This window comes from Lacerta agilis, chromosome 5, assembly GCF_009819535.1.
Source record: "Lacerta agilis isolate rLacAgi1 chromosome 5, rLacAgi1.pri, whole genome shotgun sequence".
Lineage (NCBI taxonomy): Eukaryota > Metazoa > Chordata > Lepidosauria > Squamata > Lacertidae > Lacerta > Lacerta agilis.
The window spans coordinates 3,467,776-3,489,466 of record NC_046316.1 but is presented as its reverse complement, the minus strand read 5'-3'; the positions used below and the strand labels follow the sequence as shown (position 1 = coordinate 3,489,466).

At 43.4% G+C, this 21,691-nt stretch overlaps 1 protein-coding gene across 3 annotated transcripts in view; it reads right to left on the bottom strand.

The window, feature by feature from the left end:
- The window catches only part of SHISAL1 (shisa like 1), a 115,416-nt gene that overhangs the window by 67,115 nt on the left and 26,610 nt on the right, over positions 1 to 21,691 (bottom strand). Inside the window, exon 1 of one of the 3 annotated variants that reach the window (XM_033148300.1) lies at positions 6,635 to 6,726. The exons of 1 other annotated variant lie outside the window; for it this stretch is intronic. The gene's annotated coding sequence lies outside the window, so the exon portion shown is untranslated. Of the gene's footprint in view, positions 1 to 6,634; positions 6,727 to 21,691 lie in introns of those variants that run through there. One more of the 3 variants, XM_033148302.1, reaches the window with a different exon arrangement.

Genomic DNA, 21,691 nt, shown 5'->3' with positions numbered 1-21,691 from the left:
TATCATCATCATGCTGTTGGCAATGATCCCAGTTAGAGGAGGCTATGGTCTGACCTACTGTATATTCTATCTGCACTGTGGTCTGTACTAGTGTGTTCAGATAATTCTCAATTGTTGGTGCAGACAACTTCATGGTCCCAGTTACAGGTGGGTAGCCGTGTTGGTCTGCCATAGTCAAAACAAAATAGAAAATTCTTTGCAGTAGCACCTTAGAGACCAACTGAGTTTGTTCTTGGTATGAGCTTTCGAGTGTATCTGAAGAAGTGTGCATGCACACGAAAGCTCAAACCAAGAACAAACTCAGTTGGTCTCTAAGGTGCTACTGGAAAGAATTTTCTACTTCATGGTCCCAGTTATCTCATAGTGTTGGGAACCAATCTAGGCATTTCAGGCTATAAGAGGTCAGGTAAAAATGTGTTTCCTTTGATTCCTGGCCAATCGGTGGTGCTAGCGGCCAGGAAGAATGCACATATCAACTGGGCAACGCAGCAAAGATATCATCATACTATGCAAATAAGGCTGCCCAGATTTGGGCAACTGGGCTAGGTTAACACTATATTGGAAGCTTCCTTACGCAGAGTCAGACCATTGGGTCCTGCTAACTCAGTGTTGTTTACCCTGATTCTGGGAACCTGTAGAGCAGATACTTTACAACTTAGCTACAACCTTCTCCCCATTTCTCTGCTTCATTTGAGCTTCTTCTTTTTCCATTCCATTCTCTTATCTTAGTACTCCCCAGCCTTCTATTTCCTGCCTTTTCCTTCCCAGATTTTTAACTTTCACAGAACTTCCACCTCCCTCTCTGTAGTTGCTTTGTTAGGAATAATCTCAGTAGGTACCTGTAGTATTATCTGTATTATTATTATTATTATTATTATTATTATTATATGCAGGGGAACCACCTGTTGGCACGTGCCTTAGCCTAAACACCGGGCCCATTTTCCGATATCTTCCAGAATCAAATAAAAGCGGAATGAGGAAGAGACATGTGCTACTAGCTACTTTTATTACTAACTAAGAAGGCAGAGTAAAGAAAACATGTCTCCTCTCTGTGAGAGAAGTCCAAAGAAGAAAGAACAACAACAAGAAACAGCTACAGCAACATCCCTTCCCCGTGATTCCAACAACGTGTGCTGGAATGTTTAAACACAGTCTCCTGACTGCACAGTGAGAGGATACAGAAACCTACCACCACCCAAATTCTGGTGCTGCTCCCAGTTCTAACCCCACATGACCCCCAGGAATACCAATGGACTAGGTCAGGGACATCCAACTCCCAAGAGACTGCAATCTACTCACAGAATTAAAAACTGGCAGTGATCTACCCCTTTTCGGGGGGGGGGGGTTCAGGTCAGTGTTGTTGAGTTGTTTTTTAGGGAGGGGATACAAAAATGTTTTATTTTTTGAAATGTTAGGGACGCAGGTGGCGCTATGGGTTAAACCACAGAGCCTAGGGCTTGCCGATCAGAAGGTTGGCGGTTCGAATCCCTGCCATGAGGTGAGCTCCCGTTGCTCGGTCCCTGCTCCTGCCCACCTAGCAGTTCAAAAGCACGTCAAAGTGCAAGTAGATAAATAGATACCGCTCCGGTGGGAAGGGAAACGGTGTTTCTGTGCACTGCTCTGGTTCGCCAGAAGCGGCTTAGTCAGGCTGGCCACATGACCCAGAAGCTGTACGCCGGCTCCCTCGGCCAGTAATGTGAGATGAGCGCCGCAACCCCAGAGTCGGACACAACTGGACCTAATGGTCAGGGGTCCCTTTACCCTTTACCTTACAAAAATGTTGAACTTTATTAAAGGGAAAAACTCGCTCACAGAAAGATCACTAAGGAAACAGTCAGCATCACAACAAAAACTCCGTCTTCCATTCTAGCATTCATGCAAGAATGGAATAGAGGGCAGGGCCGGATGCTCATTTGCAACTGCAAAGGAAAAGGAGCCAGCGATCGGCCACGACCTACCAAAACCTCTCGGTGATCGACCAGTTGGACATCTCTGGACTAGGTGATCAAGAGGCAGATTAGGAGAGGAGGACACTTATAGCCTCACATCCCCACCCAGCCACGAAACTCATGGGCCGACCTTGGGCCGGCCACTGACTCTTAGGGAAGAGAAAGCCATCTTTGGCACCTTAAAGCTCCTTGGAGGAAAAGGTGGGCTATACGTGTGGCAACACCATCCAAACCCTTCAGAGAATAGTGGGAAGTTTGTTGTGGCAAAGAGCTCTGCATTGCAGCATGCCAGGCCAGGTGGGGGGGAAGTGGGGGGGGGGAGCTGCTGCTCCCTGCTGTGGACATTTGGGTGTGAAGAAAAAAAGTAGATGTTGCAGATTAGGGGGCAGGCCGAATTTGAACTGAGTTAGAAATAACCGCATCTTGGAGGGGAAAAAGCTCAGCCTATTTCTGAACCCATTCAAGGTAGCGGGGCTGTGCACACTTCTAATTGCTCCAGCTCTCTCAGGTGCTTTCAATAACCCCAAGTTATTCTCTTGCCTATTAAAATGATTTACACCAATCCAACCATCTTTATGAGTGAAATATGAATCTTTGAAGCTATGACTCTAGGCACCTAGCAGGAATGCCTGTTATTGCCGCTATTACTGGAGATTTCATTACAGACATTAAGAACTAATATATACAGTATATATAACTGGGCTGAGGGTAGGATGTAAATCACTTCAAAATCTGTTTATATGCAGATTATGTAACTTATAATATTGCCAGAGGGATCGTTTGCAAAGGTCATGAAACTCTTAGATGAATTTGGCCAGATCTCTGGGTACAAAATTCATTTCGAAACTTCAGAAAGGTATTATATGCTGTAAAATCTTAAGTGTGACATTGCCAAAGACATCTAATTCCATGGAAGAACATCTCAACTAGATATATTGGGATTTGGATAACTCAGGAGTTTAATCACTCTAATCTGAGACAAAGGGTAAAAGAGGATCTATCCAGTCTGGAAAATTCAACACTTTCTCAGAAACGAAGAAACTCGGCTATTAAAATAAACATAGTACACTGTATTTTGTTTCTATTGTTAAAATTCTCCTTACACTGAATGCTTAATTGATTAATCCGGAATTATATCTAACATACTTCATCAGCAATTAAAAATAGGTGGTTGGCATTCCTGAATATAAAACAGTGTTACAACATGGTCATGCTTGGGCACCTAAAATATGGGTTAAAGACTATTTTTACCAGATAAAGAGCAAAATGATCTATCAGCAGATTCCCCCCCCCCCCGCTACTGGCAAAAGCCTGGGTTTATCACCACTTACTACAATTTACTACAATGTTGAATGTGATAAGAAAGTCTTATTATTGGGTGACATGAAGCTTTAAGGAGAGAGATGGAATGCTCAAATTAGGATAATAATAAAGGAAGGATTGGTAAAGATCTTTTATCAGGTGAAATGGGATCCTGAGTCAAGAGCAGCTGCTCCTTCTTCAATATTTCCAAATGGGCATATTACGAAGGCTTCATGTTTCATTAAGGAATCACCCAAGTTTTGAAATATTAATTTCAACTGATAACCAAACTGCATAGCGCATAACGCCTGATTTATAAAATAATTGCAAATTTAGGACCATCTGGAAACTATTAAGTAAAACAGGAATTCGATATGTATCACTGGATAAATACGCATGGTTTGGGAATCTCAAAGAAACATTTCTACAATATTAGATAGGTGGTATTTGATACCAGCCGGATTAAACAAGTTCTGTCCAAGGCTTAGTGGTCAGTTTTGGAGATGCGAGGCATCTGGAACAAATACATTTCATATTATATGGGCTTGTCTATAGATTAAGACATTTTGAGAAACTGCACTGACAGAAATAAAATGTTATGGGTCAAGATCTCCCCAGAGATCCTGTTGCAACGTAGATTTGCCATCTTAAGGGTACAGTATTAAATGATGGTTTTGAACTGATAGTTCATGTACAGGCTGAAGCTAAAATGGCAACATACCAAAATTGAGAAAAAATGCTTTTTCACTTTCTACTGATTTATAGTTGATGAAATTGGTAACTATTACCAGGGTAAGAGGTAGGCAGGCAGCAAAATAATACGTTTCTGAAAAATGGATTCTGTTTGTTCTTTATTGGAACAACAAAGTACAAGATTTGATCAATATAAATCCATATTATTTTTTTGTGGGAAAGGGTATGAAAGTATATAGCACCACACAGCTTTGCTTACAGTTTCAGTGTTACACAACTTTGTTTTGTTTCAGTGTTATAGAAATTGGCTTGTAGCCTTTAAGCCACATAGAATGGGATGGCTATTAGAACAAATAGGAACATCAATCAGTCATTTGATTTCAGCTGTTGAGGCTGAAGAACACTGGAATAAAAATCCCTATTAGCTAGTTTGTATTAGCTGTCTGTGGAAGCACTGGTACAACTCTAGTTACATAAGTTCGGCCTCCTTGTTAGCTGCGTCTATGAACAAGCAGCCACGATTAAAAGACATTGTCTGAATGAACAAGAGGGAAACTTTTGGTCCGGTTCCTAAAGAACAAAATGGAATGGCACTTATTCATGTTATGGTGAGAAAATGACTAGCGTGTGGGTCTGTGCTCACCTCCTTTCTCCTTCCATCATTCATTATAGGCATATTAGGATCTATATACAATCTATAGGCTACTTGGGTTTCTGACTAAACACCTGTATTGAAGGAGAGGGGGGTATGTGCTTTGCACAGTTAGCTATGTCTGTATCCCTAGTGTGCTCCTTTGCAGATATTCCAACGTGCTTTGGCACGTATTGAACTCTGTCTTTACACAGGAACTAGAAACTGCCTGGCCAGGAATTTCTTGTCACTAAAATCTTATTTGCCCATATTCTCTGGACTGATTTATTTTTTTGGGGTGGAAAACAGCAGGAAAGAAAGGGGTTAAAAGAAACCCCCATCAATGCACTGGTGGAGTAACGGGGGGGGGCATCGGGGAGGTGGGTACCATTGTGGCCGCCCCGACACGTGCCACGCACCCCCCCCCACCACACCGGGCGCCACACCCCCGCAGGCGGTGCACCGTGCCCCCGGGCACACCCCATACCCCATGGGTGGCATGCCATGCTCCTGGGACGCACATCATGCCACGGCAGGTGATGTGCCACGCCACTGGGATGCGCGTCCTGCCCTGCGGGGCAGTGTGCCACACCCCCTCCTGATCTCCGCCCCTGGTGCCGGAGCATGCAGCTTCACCACTGCATTAATGTATCCTTCCTAGAGGCATCCTGAGTCCATGTAAGGGTAAAGGTAAAGGTAAAGGGACCCCTGACCATTAGGTCCAGTCGTGTCCGACTCTGGGGTTGCGGCGCTCATCTCGCGTTACTGGCCGAGGGAGCCGGCGTACAGCTTCCAGGTCATGTGGCCAGCATGACTAAGCCGTTTCTGGCGAACCAGAGCAGCGCACGGCCATGGAAACGCCGTTTACCTTCCCGCCGGAGTGGTACCTATTTATCTACTTGCACTTTGATGTGCTTTCGAACTGCTAGGTGGGCAGGAGCTGGGACCAAGCAACGGGAGCTCACCCCGCCGCAGGGAGTTGAACCGTCGACCTTCTGATCAGCAAGCCCTAGGCTCTGTGGTTTAACCCACGCGCCACCCGCATCCCTCTCATGTAAGGGTAGTCTAAGCATAAACAACAAAAAGGTGTGTATGTGCTCATGGGCACACATAAACACCAATTTATGCAGCGAGGTGTATACTTCTTGCATCTGGCTAAATGAGTTTTGGGTTACAAAAGCTTCTCTGCATTAACATTTGTTAAATGTTTAAGATACATCTTTTTTTTCTAAACCTGACTGTCAAGATTCATTGGTATATTCCAAATAGTGGATAGTTTTTCAGACATCTGCCAAATTTCAGACATTCATATATATATATATATATATATATATATATATATATATATATATATATATATATCCTTCCAGTAGCATCTTAGAAACTTCTTCAGAAGTGTGCATGCACACGAAAGCTAATACCAAGAACAAACTTAGTTGGTCTCTAAGGTGCTACTGGAAGGAATTTTTTTATTTTGTTTTTACAAACAACACAGTTTTGGAATATGACCCAAACATATTCATATAAATATGTTCATATCCAAAGTTCATACAAAGTAACTCTTCAGATAACAAACCTGTCTAAATTGGCCAGCAACCATTTAATTTTAAAATCATCTGACTGGACTTCTAGAAAACTCTGAAATGAACAAAGAAATCTATCCCTTGGTGAATTACAGAATATAGGGCACATTAGGCCAAATTGAAGACAATCTGCATACACAGACAATCATTTGTTGACCTATTTAAATTTTTTACCAGTCAGACCAATAAAAAATTTACTGGTGAAATAATAGTAATAGTAACAACAACAACAACAACAGTAATAATAATAATAACAATTATTTCAACGCCACTCATCTGAATGGGTTGTCCCAGCCACTCTGGGTGGTTTCCAACCTAATAAAAGGATGATGAAAAAATAAACATTAAAAACTTCCTGAATGTATTGTTCTGGGTGTAGTTTGAAATCTAAGCTGAGTAAATGTGTGTCTAGCAGGAAAAGAAGTTAATTCCTACAGATACGCAGCACTTTTACAGATGATTTAATTTTAACGTACCAAACTGAGGACTCGGAATTCTTCATGTATTCAAAGTCCATCTTGGCATCTTCCGTAAAAATTACACCGCAGATTTCTGGGTCAAAAATGTCCTGAGATGAAATAAAGGGGGGGGGGAATGAATAACTCAACAGCAAATGGTTAATGGCCAACTCACCCCTTGCTTTTTCCTGTAAGACCAATTGCAGTCGTTAAAAGTCGTCAACAGGTTTTCCACACCCATCAGCCAATCCCCCATTCCCACCCCCCTTCTGAGTAATACCCCTCCCCACCCTCTCACTATATATAAGGGTCTGGTGACTTCTGTTTCAGTGTATCTGAAGAAGTGTGCATGCACACGAAAGCTCATACCAAGAACAACTTAGTTGGTCTCTTAGGTGCTACTGGAAAACATTTTTGTTAGTTGTTGGTCTCTGATTTTAATTTTTGTGGCCATTTTGTAGGTAGGTAGATGATAGATAGATAGATAGATAGATAGATAGATAGATAGACAACCACTTTGATATTTCTTATGATATGGTGGTATGTATTTTTTATATAAATAAACAAACATCTGCAGGTCTAAAAAACACATTTCTGCTAAATATTGCTAAATATTACTGTGGAGCCCGGACAAAGTTCGGGAATGGATCCTGGAGAGAGACGCCCTGTTAAGACATCACAAAAATACAGAACCCAGGGTCCTTCCACTGGTTTCCCCAACTGAAAACAGTCGAAACCTGCGCCAATTATTTGGCGAATATCACCGATCCCACCCTTCGGAGAGCTTTCACCATGGCCCGTTTCAAACTATTCCTACGGCCTATCCGTCAGGCAGATTTGCAAAAATCCCGGTAGAGCACCGTATATGTCCTTGTCATATGAGAACCAAAGAGGATCTCACACATTACATGTTGTATTGTCCCATCTATTCGGCCTTCAGGGATGTGATGTTACAAACTATTCCCAAATCAATAGTCAACTCTGAGGACCAAGTAAAGAAGAAGAAGAGTTTGGATTTGATATCCCGCTTTATCACTACCCGAAGGAGTCTCCAAGCGGCTCACATTCTCCTTTCCCTTCCTCCCCCCGCAACAAACACTCTGTGAGGTGAGTGGGGCTGAGAGACTTCAGAGAAGTGTGACTAGCCCAAGGTCACCCAGCAGCTGCATGCGGAGGAGCGGAGACGCGAACCCGGTTCCCCAGATTACGAGTCTACCGCTCTTAACCACTACACCACACTGGTAAAGTTTTTGCTGGTTTTTGCTGGTGGACGCTGACCCACGGATTTCCCACGTGGTAGCGGTCTTTGTGGTGAAGGCTATGAAAACTAGGGTAGGGTTCACGGGTGATGTAGTGAGGGCCCTCCCATCGCTCTCCTAACCTGTTGTTGTATCTTCTTTCCTGAATGGTGGGGGTTTTTGGGTAGTCTCCTTTGCTGGGACAGTGCGGCATGAATTTTAACTTATTTTAATAATTTTATTGTTTATCTTTTTAATAATGTTTTATGGTATTTTGTGTAAAGGCATGGACCTCACAAATTTAATAAACTTTGTGTGGCTCTGACATCACAAAGTTGTTCTGCTAGGTAGTTCCAAGTACAAAGGAGTGGCAAGGGGAATAGCTTTGGGGAATAGGAGACATTTGCTCAGCCGAGAGTGGAGGAGCTGGAGAAGCAAATGCAGTGGGGAGACATGGGGGCAAGGCCATGGTGGGCGTTGAGGTTAAAAATGTAGAGTGTGTTGGGATCTGGGAGCAAACAGGAAACCAATATAGTTGTTTAAGGAAAGGATGATCAAAGTGATGGGAGAGATTCAACATTTTGGGAGCTGTGTGCTCAGTATGAGGGCCCAAGTAAGGCAACCAAAGGCAACCAGAGAGGAGGACTGGAGAGTTTTATTTTTTGCCAACTATTAGTAAGACATTTATTTCTAAAGCACAACAAATCTATTAGTGTATGGATTTAATGAGGGACATCCCATGATCAGACCAACAAGAGAGGTTATTGGCTTTGGCAGCAAAGTTTACTGCAAAGAAAACAAGTGATATGACTAAAGATTCTCATTAAATTGCTTTAAATAATAAACTAGGGCAAATTTTTCTTAAATTTATATCCAATTGATATTCATCTGTGACCTTTTATAATTAGTCAGTTATCTGGCAGTTGTTTTTTTTACGGTAACCATAAACATGAAAATATCCACTCCTTACCGCTGACTGCAAGATTCAGTCTGAAAATGCACACAAGATGGAGTGTGACCTTGAGGTCATGTCTCTTCATCTTTCCTTTCAGATCACAGAATGATTATAAGGTCTATATATTCATAGCCTATGATATCATTCATTAGTTTAATGAAATGCTTATTAGTACAGTATTGTCAGATCTGCCTGGCAGTTGCTCACGAGTAACCAAGCATGAGTCCCAACTGTCTTTTAACAGTTTGTAAAAGGTAAAGGGAGCCCTGACCATTAAGTCCAGTCATGTCCGACTCTGGGGTTGCGGCACTCATCTTGCTTTACTGGCCGAGGGAGCCGGCGTACAGCTTCCAGGTCATGTGGCCAGCATGACAAAGCCGCTTCTGGCGAACCAGAGCAGCGCACAGAAACGCCGTTTACCTTCCCACTGGAGCGGTACCTATTTATCTACTTGCACTTTGACGTGCTTTCGAACTGCTAGGTGGGCAGGAGCTGGGACCGAACAACAGGAGCTCACCCTGTCACGGGGATTCGAACAGCCGACCTTCTGATCAGCAAGCCCTAGGCTCTGTGGTTTGACCCACAGCGCCACCTGTGTCCCAACAGTTTATTGGTTCAGACTATTTACAGTGTGGAGAAACAGAAAAACATGACCGTCCTAGTCACTAGCAGAATCCGGGAGTGCCGGTTTCCGGCTGTGACCCCAACAAAGGAATTTCGGCATCCCCAGGCGCCTCCTCCCCTGTCTTAATCCTTCTGAAACACAATTGGCTTGCTTGTTGCAAGATGGGATCCCCCAAAGAACATTACAGGTTGCTAGATTCTTGATTTCAGTTATCTCATATAAAAGACACCATGGAACACTCCAAGAATATTGATATATATTATTCAATAATTCCAGCTTAAATGGCCTTGTAATATTATTGTCATCATTTTACCTGTAAAACTGAGATGACTGGGTGTATTAGTCTTTTAATTGCTGTGTCGATGTTCATAATGTGTTTGTTTTTGTAATCTGAATATATTTTATTTTATTTTATTTTATTTTATTTTATTTTATTTTATTTTATTTTACTCCTGTTGTGGGCTTATAGCCGAATAAAGATATCTATCTATCCTCCCCTGTCTCCTTTTGACCCCCCTGCGCAACTGGGGCGAGGGAAGTGGCATGCTCCCCTCTAAACGAATGTCGCGGGGGGCGCTGGGGCTCTCAGCAACATCCTCAAGCTGCTGCCTCTCCGGACTGCTGGTTCCCTGCCCTTCCCCACCAGAGGAGGAGTCGCTGTGCCCGCTGGGAGATGTATCGCTGCTGAGGAGGTGTCGGGGCTCTCTGTACATCAGCGAGACCTCTCACGGTGCCGAGGGCAGTTCCCTGACAAGTATGTTTAAGTGTTTCATGCACTGCCACCAGAGACAAACCAGGTGTACTGGGAGGTAATCACCTGGTGTTTTCTTTTTTAATGTACTTGCAGCTAGGAAATAGAATGTAAGTGCTGCTCAAGCAAACATAATATTATTTGCAAGTTCATGTATCTCAAGTGTTCTGAACTGTTTGAACTTCTTAAAGTGCCTGATAGGGGTCTGCTAATGGTGACAGTGTTAAGGCAAATTCATGCCACACTTTTCTAAAACAAAATTGCTCCAAGTGGCACACAATCTGCCGGGTGAGTGACATTTAAACACAAAAGAACAAAAAATAGATACAGTACTGGTTTCTAAACTAATCACCAAACTTAAAACCATGGAGAAACCTGGTCTGAACAAAGACATTGGATTATTATCTCATTATACCTAACAAAGCTATCTTTAGCCATCTCACCCCTTGCCTTTCCCTGCAAGACTAATTGCAGCCGTTAAGAGTCATCAACAGGTTTTCCACACCTATCAGCTGATCACCCATTCCCACCACCCTTCTGAGTAATACCCCTCCCCACTCCCTCACTATATTTAAGGGTCTGGTGACTTCCGTTTCAGTGTATCTGAAGAAGTGTGCATGCACACGAAAGCTCACACCAAGAACAAACTCAGTTGGTCTCTAAGGTGCTACTGGAAAGAATTTTCTATCTGGTTTCTAAAAGAAGAGGAAGGATCAGTTGCATTCAAAGTTAGTAAGCTGGAAGGTCTTAAGCAGCTGGCAGAACGCAGACTGACGGGTGGCCTGGCGTATTCTCCATTGACTCATGAAGCAAAATATGTCAAAGAGTAGAAGGGATCCTTCTCAAATTAGGCAGTACTTCTACAGAAGAATAACTGAGGAGGCTATTCCTCAGAATAGGTACTGTCTAGTTTGAAAATAATATTCTCCACACACCCTGACATACTCACTTTGTGAGCTGATGGAGAATACACAGCAAAAACAGGAGAGGTGCGGGATCAAATGGAAAAAAAACCCACCAGCACAACTAAAACCAGATACTATAGTATTAAATTACATGGAGCAGCATAGAATGGAGCCACGAGGAAAAGAGCAAACCACACCATTCCTGTAATGTTAGAATTGAGCCTTAATGAAGATAAATGACTTTGCTCAGGCATAAATGTAAATTGCTGAAGGAATGAGCCTGGGTGAGTCTTGAACTTGGCACCCCCCACTCCCAGTCTGCCGCTGCCACAGGCGTGAAGAGTAGGTAAAGGTAAAGGGATCCCTGACCATTAGGTCCAGTCGCGGACGACTCTGGGGTTGTGGTGCTCATCTCGCTTTATTGGCTGAAGGAGCTGGCGTACAACTTCTGGTTCATGTGGCCAGCATGACTAAGCTGCTTCTGGTGAACCAGACCAGCGCACGGAAACGCTGTTTACCTTCCCGCCGGAATGGTACCTATTTATCTACTTTCACTTTGACGTGCTTTCAAACTGCTAGGTGGGCAGGAGCTGGGACCGAGCAACGGGAGCTCACCCCATCGCAGGGATTCGAACCGCCGACCTTCTGATCGGCAAGCCCTAGGCTCTGTGGTTTAACCCACAGCCCCACCCGCGTCCCATGTGAAGAGTAGAATGGACATTTTTCACTTCCTTTTTCAGCTAACTGTGGTTACTTGATATGTCTGAACTGAAAACTCTGGTTAGTGTTTCTATTTCACAACCTGAAGTTGGCTCATTTCCTGAAACCAGGGATGGGGAGCCAAATGTGGCCCTCCAACCCTGAGAATTCTCCCTACACCACCCGCTTCCCTGGCCCTGCTCCATGTTCTTGTAGGGCCTGGATGTACCCTCCATGTGTGATAAGGCCTCTGGATTGACTATGTGAAGGGGAGACAGATGTGGGTGTAGAAACATCTCATTTTATGCAGCTGGGATGTAGCCTCTCTCTGACTGGCTACCTAGACAGACAGATAGGGGTGGGCGGAGCTAGTACTTTGGGAAGGAGAATAAAAGGAGCCGTTTCTGGGAGAGGATTTTGATGGGGAGATGGTTTAAGAGAGAGCAGGAGGGAGAGAAAGAGAGTTGGTCCTGGTCGGTGTGGGAAAATATCTACAGCTAGAGAAAGGAGTCTCTGAGCTTAGATAGGAAGATGCTGTAGAGCATTCAGACAGGAGTTAACCGGAAGGCTGAGTTTGAGCCAGGAGAAGGAGATGCTGTGAGGATACGGTCTCCTTGGGTCTCCTTCCAGTCAGGAGGGGAGAGATCTTCCAGAAAGAGAAGACTCCCAAACCAGGAAAAAGGGGGCCGTGGGGGTCTGTTAGACTGCCAGAGGTATCTCAGGAGTACGACTAATCAAAGGCTGGGAAACAGACAGAAAGGACCAGCTCCTTGTTTAAGAACCAAAGTATTACGCTGTAACACCTAAACAACAACTAAGTTAAGGAACTGAAGTGAAATAAGTGGACATAAACTGAGCATTTACCATCTAGTCTAGAAACCTGTAACATCTACCGTAACTGAGGATTAATAACTGAATTAAACAGCTGACATTTAAAAGAAGCTGTGCATATATTACCTTGTTAAGAAGCCTGTATCATCCACTGGATTAAGTATAATTATTAATAAGTTAACTGTTTCCTGAAAGAACATTATCTCCTGACACTTCGTTCTGTAAAATAAAACTTTCTTTATTGGTTCAACTCCTGCCTGAGCCGTCAAGGATATAAGTTTAAAGGTAAAGGTAAAGGGACCCCTGACCATTAGGTCCAGTTGCAGACGACTCTTGGGTTGTAGCGCTCATCTTGCTTTACTGGCTGAGGGAGCCGGCGTACAGCTTCCGGGTCATGTGCCCAGCATGACAAAGCCACTTCTGGTGAACCAGAGCAGCGCACGGAAACACTGTTTACCTTCCCGCCAGAGCGGTACCTATTTATCTACTTGCACTTTGACGTGCTTTTGAACTGCTAGGTTGGCAGGAGCAGGGACCGAGCAACAGGAGCTCACCCCATCACGGGGTTTCGAACCGCCGACCTTCTGATCGGCAAGTCCTAGGTTCTGTGGTTTAACCCACAGAGCCACCCGCATCACTTCCATATTCCTAGACACTCCTCAAAATGCAAAAGGAACAGTCTTTGCTGTTGTAGCAGCTACTGGCGAATCAGCCCAGAAGAAGGAGAAGAAGAAGAGGGGGAGGAGGAGGAGGAGGAGGAGTATGGATTTGATATCCCGGTTTATCACTACCCGGAGGAGTCTCAAAGCGGCTCACATTCTCCTTTCCCTTCCTCCCCCACAACAAACACTCTGTGAGGTGAGTGGGGCTGAGAGACTTCAAAGAAGTGTGACTAGCCCAAGGTCACTCAACAGCTGCATGTGGAGGAGCGGAGACGCGAACCCGGTTCACCAGATTACAAGTCTACCACTCTTAACCACTACACCACACTGGCTCTCCTAGCCTTGCTGTTCCTAGCCTTGAAGATGGTTCAATAATCCATGCAGATGACTTCCGGCGGCGACGCAATGGCGGAGCGGTCGTGGGTTGCCTCGGCTGCGAGGCGACCCAGCCCGTCCCGAGGGTTGGAGCCCCGCTACCGCTAAGCGGGGCTCCGATGGGGTGCGGGAAGAGCGTCCCGCACCCTGGGCTCCCCGGCTATGCCCACTATGGCTCCGAACCCTTCCCTCGCTCCCCCTGTAAAGGGGGAGTGGGGGTGAAGGGAAAACGGAGCCGGGCTTCAGGGGACAAGCCCCAACCGGGACGCGAAGCGGCGGTTGCCCCCGCGATGTGCGTTAACGTTCTACCTGTCAAAGTTGGAGTTTAAGAATCCCGGTGTCGTGAGTATTGGATTGGATCTGTTTTTGTGCCTTGTTGACGACCTGGGGGACATTTGGAAAGGGAGCCTGCCTCTTTCCCTTCGGGAGATAGAAAATAACCAGCTTAAGAGACTGCTGTTACAGCGATGGCAACAAAGTATTTAAAATTTGATAAGTGAGACTTATGGATTCCCCCTTTGGGGACTAAACTGGTGGACAGTATCTCTTTTTAAAATTTTTGGTTCTTGCGCCCTGGATTCAGGGAAAATGGCCGTGAAAGACTTTGACTGAATGGAAAGTTACTGCCAAGATGGAGAAGTCTGAGAACCGAAACTGCAATTTGACACCTATGCCCGCTTCTGCCATGCTCGGCTTTGTTTTTGACTTGGTTACGAACTGTGAAATGACCCATGAAGAAAGGATTATTTTATTGAGACTGGAACTGCTCAACCGAAAATTGGAAATATTGAACTGTCATATGTCAAAAAAGTTATATCCCACAGAGGAGACTGTACAGGAAATGGCCGCATTGGAGGAGAGCCTTGGCACAGAACTGAAGGGGCTGATTGAACAACAGGATGAAAAGGTATGGCTACTCCGGAGTAATGGATCGTCCCTTGGGGGTGGCAGACCCAGGACGGAGAAAATTGTTATAACTAACTCCCGAGGTGAGAGCTTGGGAGTGAAGGTGAGAACTTTATGTTTATATCTACAAATAAAAGAAGAATGTGATGATGAACCGGAGAGGCTGGGGGAAAAGGTGCGCACCCTGATGTTCTATGCAAGGACTACTTTGGACTTAGTCTGGATCTGTGGTTATGTTAAGAAAAAGGATACTTTGAGGAGCAGCTCTGGAGCAAGACGACCAAAGAAAATGGACAGAAGGGGGATAGGGTGAACGATATTAAGGTATAAAGGAAAAGAATGTATTATGGTAACCTGAAACCGGTGTGTCAAGACTTTAAGTTTTTAGAGAAAGAAAAGAGGTACTCTAAATTTTTGTTACTAACAGCAGTTATAGTGAATGAAGATATTTGTTATGATTTATATTGAAAATAAGGGGATAAGAACCAGAATCTTGTGTGGAATTAATATGAAGTTATAACAGGATCTGATCTATGTTAAGTTAAGAATGGGAAAATATTGTTTATTATGAAACAAGATTTGTTAAAAAGAAGCTTTTGATTTTAATTTTTAGATATTTGGATTTTTTAAGATCAAGATGGTACAAGATGTTATTAAAGTAATATTTGGGATTGGAACCGAAGGTGAAAAGGCAGGGGAAGTCTGTACCAAGATTCGACCAAGAATTTTTTTTTTTTACAGCATAAGAAGAAGAATTATTGGTATTTGTGTATTTGTTTATTTCTAGTTGGGGGTGGGTTAATGTGGGTGTTATATTTGTATGTTGTTTGTTGTAAAACCAATAAATTCTTATTAAAAAAAAAAAAACAATAATCCATGCAGATAACCAGCCCCTCCTTGCTAGGCTTTGTGTGTGGCAACCCTGACTTACATGCATAGCAGGCAAAGTTTTCAATTAATAAGCTCCTAGCTTGACTTCAAATTTCCACCTCCGATTCCAGAACAAAAAAAACTAATTACTGCATGCCACCAGGGGACCAGACACTACAAATTAAAACCTGCATTCTTTTGTCAAGCAAGACAAGGCAGAAGTTCCATGTAATGACAGATTAGAACTTTCCAACAGAACCTAAAACTATACAAAGGGGAAAGTTAGCGAGGAGGATGGGCGCTCTCAAAAGTTGACAGGCAAAAGGGGAAAATGCAGGGAGGGAATAAAGAGAACGCTGGTGACAGAAGGTTGACTGAGCTGGTACAACCCCCTCACACCCGAGTGCCATTTTTTGGACTTTAGACTCTTTTGCCTGCCCAAGCAGCAATGTGACCCAGTTCCCGTCCAGTTCCCAATGAATTATTAATTCACTGGAATTAATTCAATTATTCAATAAATGAATTATGTCACTAATAACACAAATGAAGTGTTTATAAACAGTTTGGGTCAAACATATCATCCAGTCTGCACCATAAGATGTGCTCCACAGGCTCTTCCGATGCGCCCACCCTCTTGGCCAGTTAAGGTGGGTAGTCATGAGTGGGAGGACCCATGGCTCTGGAACTTCCATGTTCTCTCTGGTTCTGGAAAAGAATTGGAATCTAGAGTGAGAGGCTGGTAGAAGAAAGGAAAGCTCCCAGGTGAGAGCTGGAAGGGCTCACCACTTCCTGTGAGAGACAAGGGTTAAGAACTACCCTTTGAGAGAGACTGTGTTCCCCTTCCCCCTTCTCTCTCTATTTTGGTTTTTATTCAGATTTTATTCAGATTAGTCTCTTTTATCTTACTATACTATGAAAAAGCTTTAACAAAATCTTATTTTTTAAAAAGGGGGGGGAAACGTAATGTTAAGTTTTTATTACGTTTTAAATTTTGTGCTATTTTGTGTCTTCCGTTTTGAACCTAAGCCGTTTTGGATGGAGGAGCCAAAAGATTTTCAATAAAATAAATGCAAATGAATAATGATGAGCGCATCCCCCCACTCAGATCAGTACAGGGAGGCTCTGTCCTCTCATTCTGAGAAAGCGGCTTTCAACCTATAAGCCTTACAATAGGCTTGCAGGGTGGATCTCTTGGATCTAGTGTCTGACGTCAGGTCAGCTAGTGAGTTCATGGCCAAGGGAAAAAAAAATGACTGAGGGCTTAAGCCTAGCTACTAAAATGTACTATTCCATAGTAGACTAATGTTGCTTGTATGTAGATAGATAGATAGATAGATAGATAGCTTTAACAGTTTCTTAGCATATTCTTAAAGTGATAGGCTATCCATTTTGGGGCCCTGGGGCCCCTCCCACAAGGAATACCTCCAAAAAAGCACACTGTGGAGGAGGAGAGTTTCCTGGCTCCCTCTCAAAGAAGAATTCAAACTCAGGCTGCAGTGTCTACCCAAATCTTTAATGCTCAGATCAGTGCGATACATGGGCAAAATGCCATTAAAAGGCACAGCAGGTGCTACACATAGCCAAGTAAGCAAAGACATGGATCAAGGAATGACACACAACCCAGCTTAGGAGCGAACTCCTCTTAAGCCCCCCCACCCCCAAAATTTTTTGGGGGGGCTGGGAACCTTGCCCCCTAATGTTGATGGGCATTGCCATTTAATGGTGTATGCCATGTCATGTGACTATGTAAGGCAGGGCTTACTGCCCCCCCCGCCCCCATATTTTATTCAAGTTGGCACCGCAGCAACCCTGTTATTAGGGAGTGGTGCCGGTACTAATTTCTCACCCATGCGCAATGATCCTATGTTGAAAACAAACACATTTGCATCCACTGTATCAATGCGCCGAGGGACTTTTTTATGTGTCATTATGACTGACAGGTGGTGGAAGGAGCGAGCCAGAGTCTAGTGAGTGAGACTGTCCCTGGCTGTAATACTGGTTTTAGTCCTCTCACTGGTCAGAGCTGAAGTTGTTATTTACAACTTTAAAAAGAGATACAACAAATTTTCACTTGTGATCGCCACAGTTGGCAATTGTAAATGTTGCTTGTAGATAGATAGACAGACAGACAGACAGATAGATTAGATAGATAGATAGATAGATAGATAGATAGATAAAGAGATAGATAGATAGCTTAATTCAGTAACTCCCTAAAAAGTGTTAGGAGAGGCAATACATTTTAAATTAAAAGGAAACTGAAAGAAAATAGAAGTCCAACAAAGAATTAATCATAATAAAACAGGGACTGTAGATTGTGGACAGATGATGGACTTTGAGAAAGCCCCTCAAAGAAAGCTTAGCCAAATTTAAACTGAAAACTTATAAAAATACCAAGATGAAGATTTTAAAGAGAATCAAGAAAAGCAGATACACCTGATGACTAGAAAAGGCAAGGGAAAACTAAGGCAAATGAAGGAACGTGAGTGAGGGGCGAAATCAAGTTTATTTACCTTTCGACCAACAAGTCTTTGGATGTACAAAGGAGCAGAGCAAAGGGTAGGTGGATATGAAGTCTGCTTCAAGCAGAGTGAAGAATAATTGCAGAAAATAGAAGGCTTTTCTTTTAAAAGGTAACTAGAGAAGCCATTTTATAAAAAGAAGGCTGCCGTTTCTTTTGCTAAAGTTATTATTATCATTATTACTGTTATTATTTATTTAATTTCTGTAGCGCCCTATACCCGAAGGTCTAAGGGCGGTTCACATAAAATATCAAATACGCAAAATAAAAGCAAAAAGAACAACCTAATAACGGGTCACCAGAGCATAGACAACAGTAGTCAGGCTATCCCTGTCCAGAGGGGCGTATCCAGATAGGTGCACCAGCCGAAGCTGATGGAAGGCACTCCGGGTCACTGAGCGGCTTCCCTTGTCTCTCGACAGAGGTCACCGTACAGGGCGACCAAGGCAGTTTCTGCGCCAAAAGCAGCCCTAAACCCTGATTGAAATGGATCCAGAAAAGAGCACCTGGATCTGGTCTGGGACCACTCGCTCCAGAACCTCGCTCCAGAAGTTGGAAAAACCAAGACTGGTAAGATTTTAACACAGGTAAGACTTAGAAGTGAGAAGGGTAGGGGGATCCAGGGGGAAAGAAAGCTGTGCATGTGATAAAGAGCAAAGCAGAGGGTCAGAAGACAACATAAGTTCCATTTAATTCCATGTTAGCTCAGGTTGCCTTGTTGACAAAAATGCTTTGCAGCCATTTTGTGATAGCTTCTTGGGGACTAGAGATAAGCTCCTTCACTAGAAGAGGGTCACCAAAATATTGTTGAGTTTTTGTTCCTTCAGATGTGTATAAATCCAGAAGGTTTCAAACATGCCAGCATTTTGGATCCTCGCCAGTAATTCTGTTCCTAAGGGTATTTAGAATACCCACTTTAAAAGCTGATGCATCAAACTGCTTCCTTTGTCTGCAACAGCTGCCTTGCTGATTTCAGTGTGAAAAAGCAAATAAGGCATTTTGAGGGTGAGTCTACTGATGGCAATGGTTAGAGGTGGCCTGGTAGAGGCCTTGGAGTGAGTATAGGTTTTCACCATTTTGCCGGCCATTTTGAAGGGGGGAAAGTCCAGCAAACGTTTAAGCACAAACATATTCAGAATTAGGAAGGATGAGCCTTGACCATTTTTTCCTGTACATAAAGGGCAGAAAATTTTGTCTGCTAATGGTAAGGCTGAAATGACTGAGAAAATATTTGAAATCTTATGAATCCCAACTCTCTGGCCATTTTGACTCATACATAAGGGGGTGGCTGATTGTTCCACTAATGACCAGAGCAGGGCCACACAAAATAATGATAACAACCCACATTTGTGAAACATTTTAGAACAGAGGTCTGTACCCTTAAATTCTGTAGATAAAGGAGGCATGTAGCTCCCAATTTTCTTTGCCTGGGGTTCAGACAGGTATGTCTGTTTAATGCAGGGAACATGATCCATAAATGCTGAGACTTTATTAGAAATTTCATTTGACCCAAATTGGCTTTTTGGTGAAAACTTTCATGATAGGGTTGAGAGTTGCTCGGTTTCTTTTTTTTTTCACCAATAGTTTTTATTGATTTTAATATACACATATAATTACATATAATTACATCTGGTAGTTACATAAAGTAATTTATATTCTGTATCTAATATTGACTTCCAATCTTCCATATTCTGTCTTCTTTAAATCAATCTTTAAATTTCACATTCTTATCCAATTTCCATAATATATTAACTGATCTCTCAAACTTATACATCTAATGTTCACAAAATATACACAGATTGTTTCCTTTTCCCAAACATCTACTAATTACCTTTCCGTTCTATTTCCATTTACTGAATTTCTCTTCCCGTTATGAGGTTTAACGGGAAGAGAAATACTAAAATTTGGATCCTTGCCAGTACTTCTGTTCCTAAGGCAATATATTTAAAAACCTGTTGTAGCAAACTGCTTCCTCTCATTGGGTTACCTTCAACTGCAATCGTAGCTTTTATTTAAAAAAAGTGGCGATAGGCACTAATAACTAACAAGTAATCTCTAAAAGCTCTATCGTAATTATAGCAGCAATACAGTTGTGTGTCTTCTGGCTGAAGGTCCAATAGGTGAGTATCTTGTGCTTGGCTGAGGAGAAAATCTCTGTTGTGTTCTGCCTGCAACTCTTTGTACAAAGATTCTTTCAGGTCACAGTGAGGGGGACCATTCAAGCACCCGGAGCCAGTTGGAGAAAAGGTAGGCTCTAAATGGAATAATACATCAAATATGCAAACTAAATATTCCAAAGAGCTTGTATTGAGCCATGTTGGTTCTTCAATCACTTTTTCAGAAGAGCTGCGAACTCAAAAGCCTAATGCAGTCGCTCTCCGTGCTTCAACCTGGAGGGACTTCTCTTGTCGGGACACCACTGCAGGGGAGGCCCTATCCTGTGCCGCCGCCACCACCACACAATAAGGTACATCTTTTGGTGGGACAGCCTTCCTTGTTTTGTTGCAGCATCTCTTTTTTTACAGACCTCACAGAGCTACCTGTGCCGGAAGCAGATCTGCTCCATTGCCAAGTAAGAGGCAGTGTCAGAGCTCTTGATACATCAAGTGAACATCTGCAGTGTAGGATTGAGAGACACCTGCGTCTTGACTGCGCTGCTTTAGGTAACCGACTGTTTTTGCTCCTGTGTCTGGAGGGGAGGGCTGCTGAAGACCCTAGTCTCTTCCAGGTGCATCTCAGGGACACGAGAAATAGAATTTTGCAAGCCTTCAGGAAACTTGACGGCAAGTGAACTTCACACTCCACAATTCAGTCATCTTTTTCAGTACAATCCTTTTGTGCTGGCCTCTCCATTTCCCCCCGCTTGATCTCTTCACAGTTCTGTCCAAGAGCCCACCACCCTCAGGTGAAGCCACCTCTTCCTGCAGAAGTCAGGTCAGTAAGAACAGCTGTATTCAAAAAACATTTCTCTGGAATTGGTGGGAAAGGGCCGGGGACAAACTAATGAGTCCAGATTGCTTTTCACAGACCAGCAGAAGGAACTTCCAGGCCCATGGATTCACACTTCAGAGGGATGAACAAAAAGGTGAGCATAAAGGCAGAGTTTGAAGACTGGGACCAGTCTCTCTGTTCTGCCCTGCAAATTAATGGCAGTCAACATGGCACTCGGTGACTTAAACACATCTAGGTGAATATCCCTTGCTTGGCAAGGGATAAAACCTTGATTGTGTTCTGTCTGCAGCTTCATAACTCTTAAGGGTTTTCTTTTTTCCTGAGAGAACATTCTGTATTCAGAGTGTTCTCTCAGGTTTTGCTTTTCACCTTGTTGCATTGGCCCAAAAAAAGCAAAAGACGCTGGTGGTCGGCGCTCCTGGTTTCCAGGACGGGGTTCAAGCCCCTGCGGTGTCCCTGCTTACTTCCAACGCAACCTCTCTCTCTCTCTCTCTCTCTCTCTCTCTCTCTCTCCCTCTCCCCCTTAAGAGCTAAATGAAGCAAGGTCACTGGTGTGTGTCTAAGACAAGGTGGATAACATGGATGCTTCCCATCCTAGCACTCCTTGCCATAGGGAACAAAAAACTTACTTCTTTTATATATATAGGACTGCATCTTAATTTTGCGTTGTTTAGGCAGTAACCTAAATATACATTCTTGTACATTTTATGCTCCTTATCACTACCCCCAACATCTGTGAGCTGAGGATCCCTTTCCCATCATCATCATTGGCCGAGATTGCACTGGGC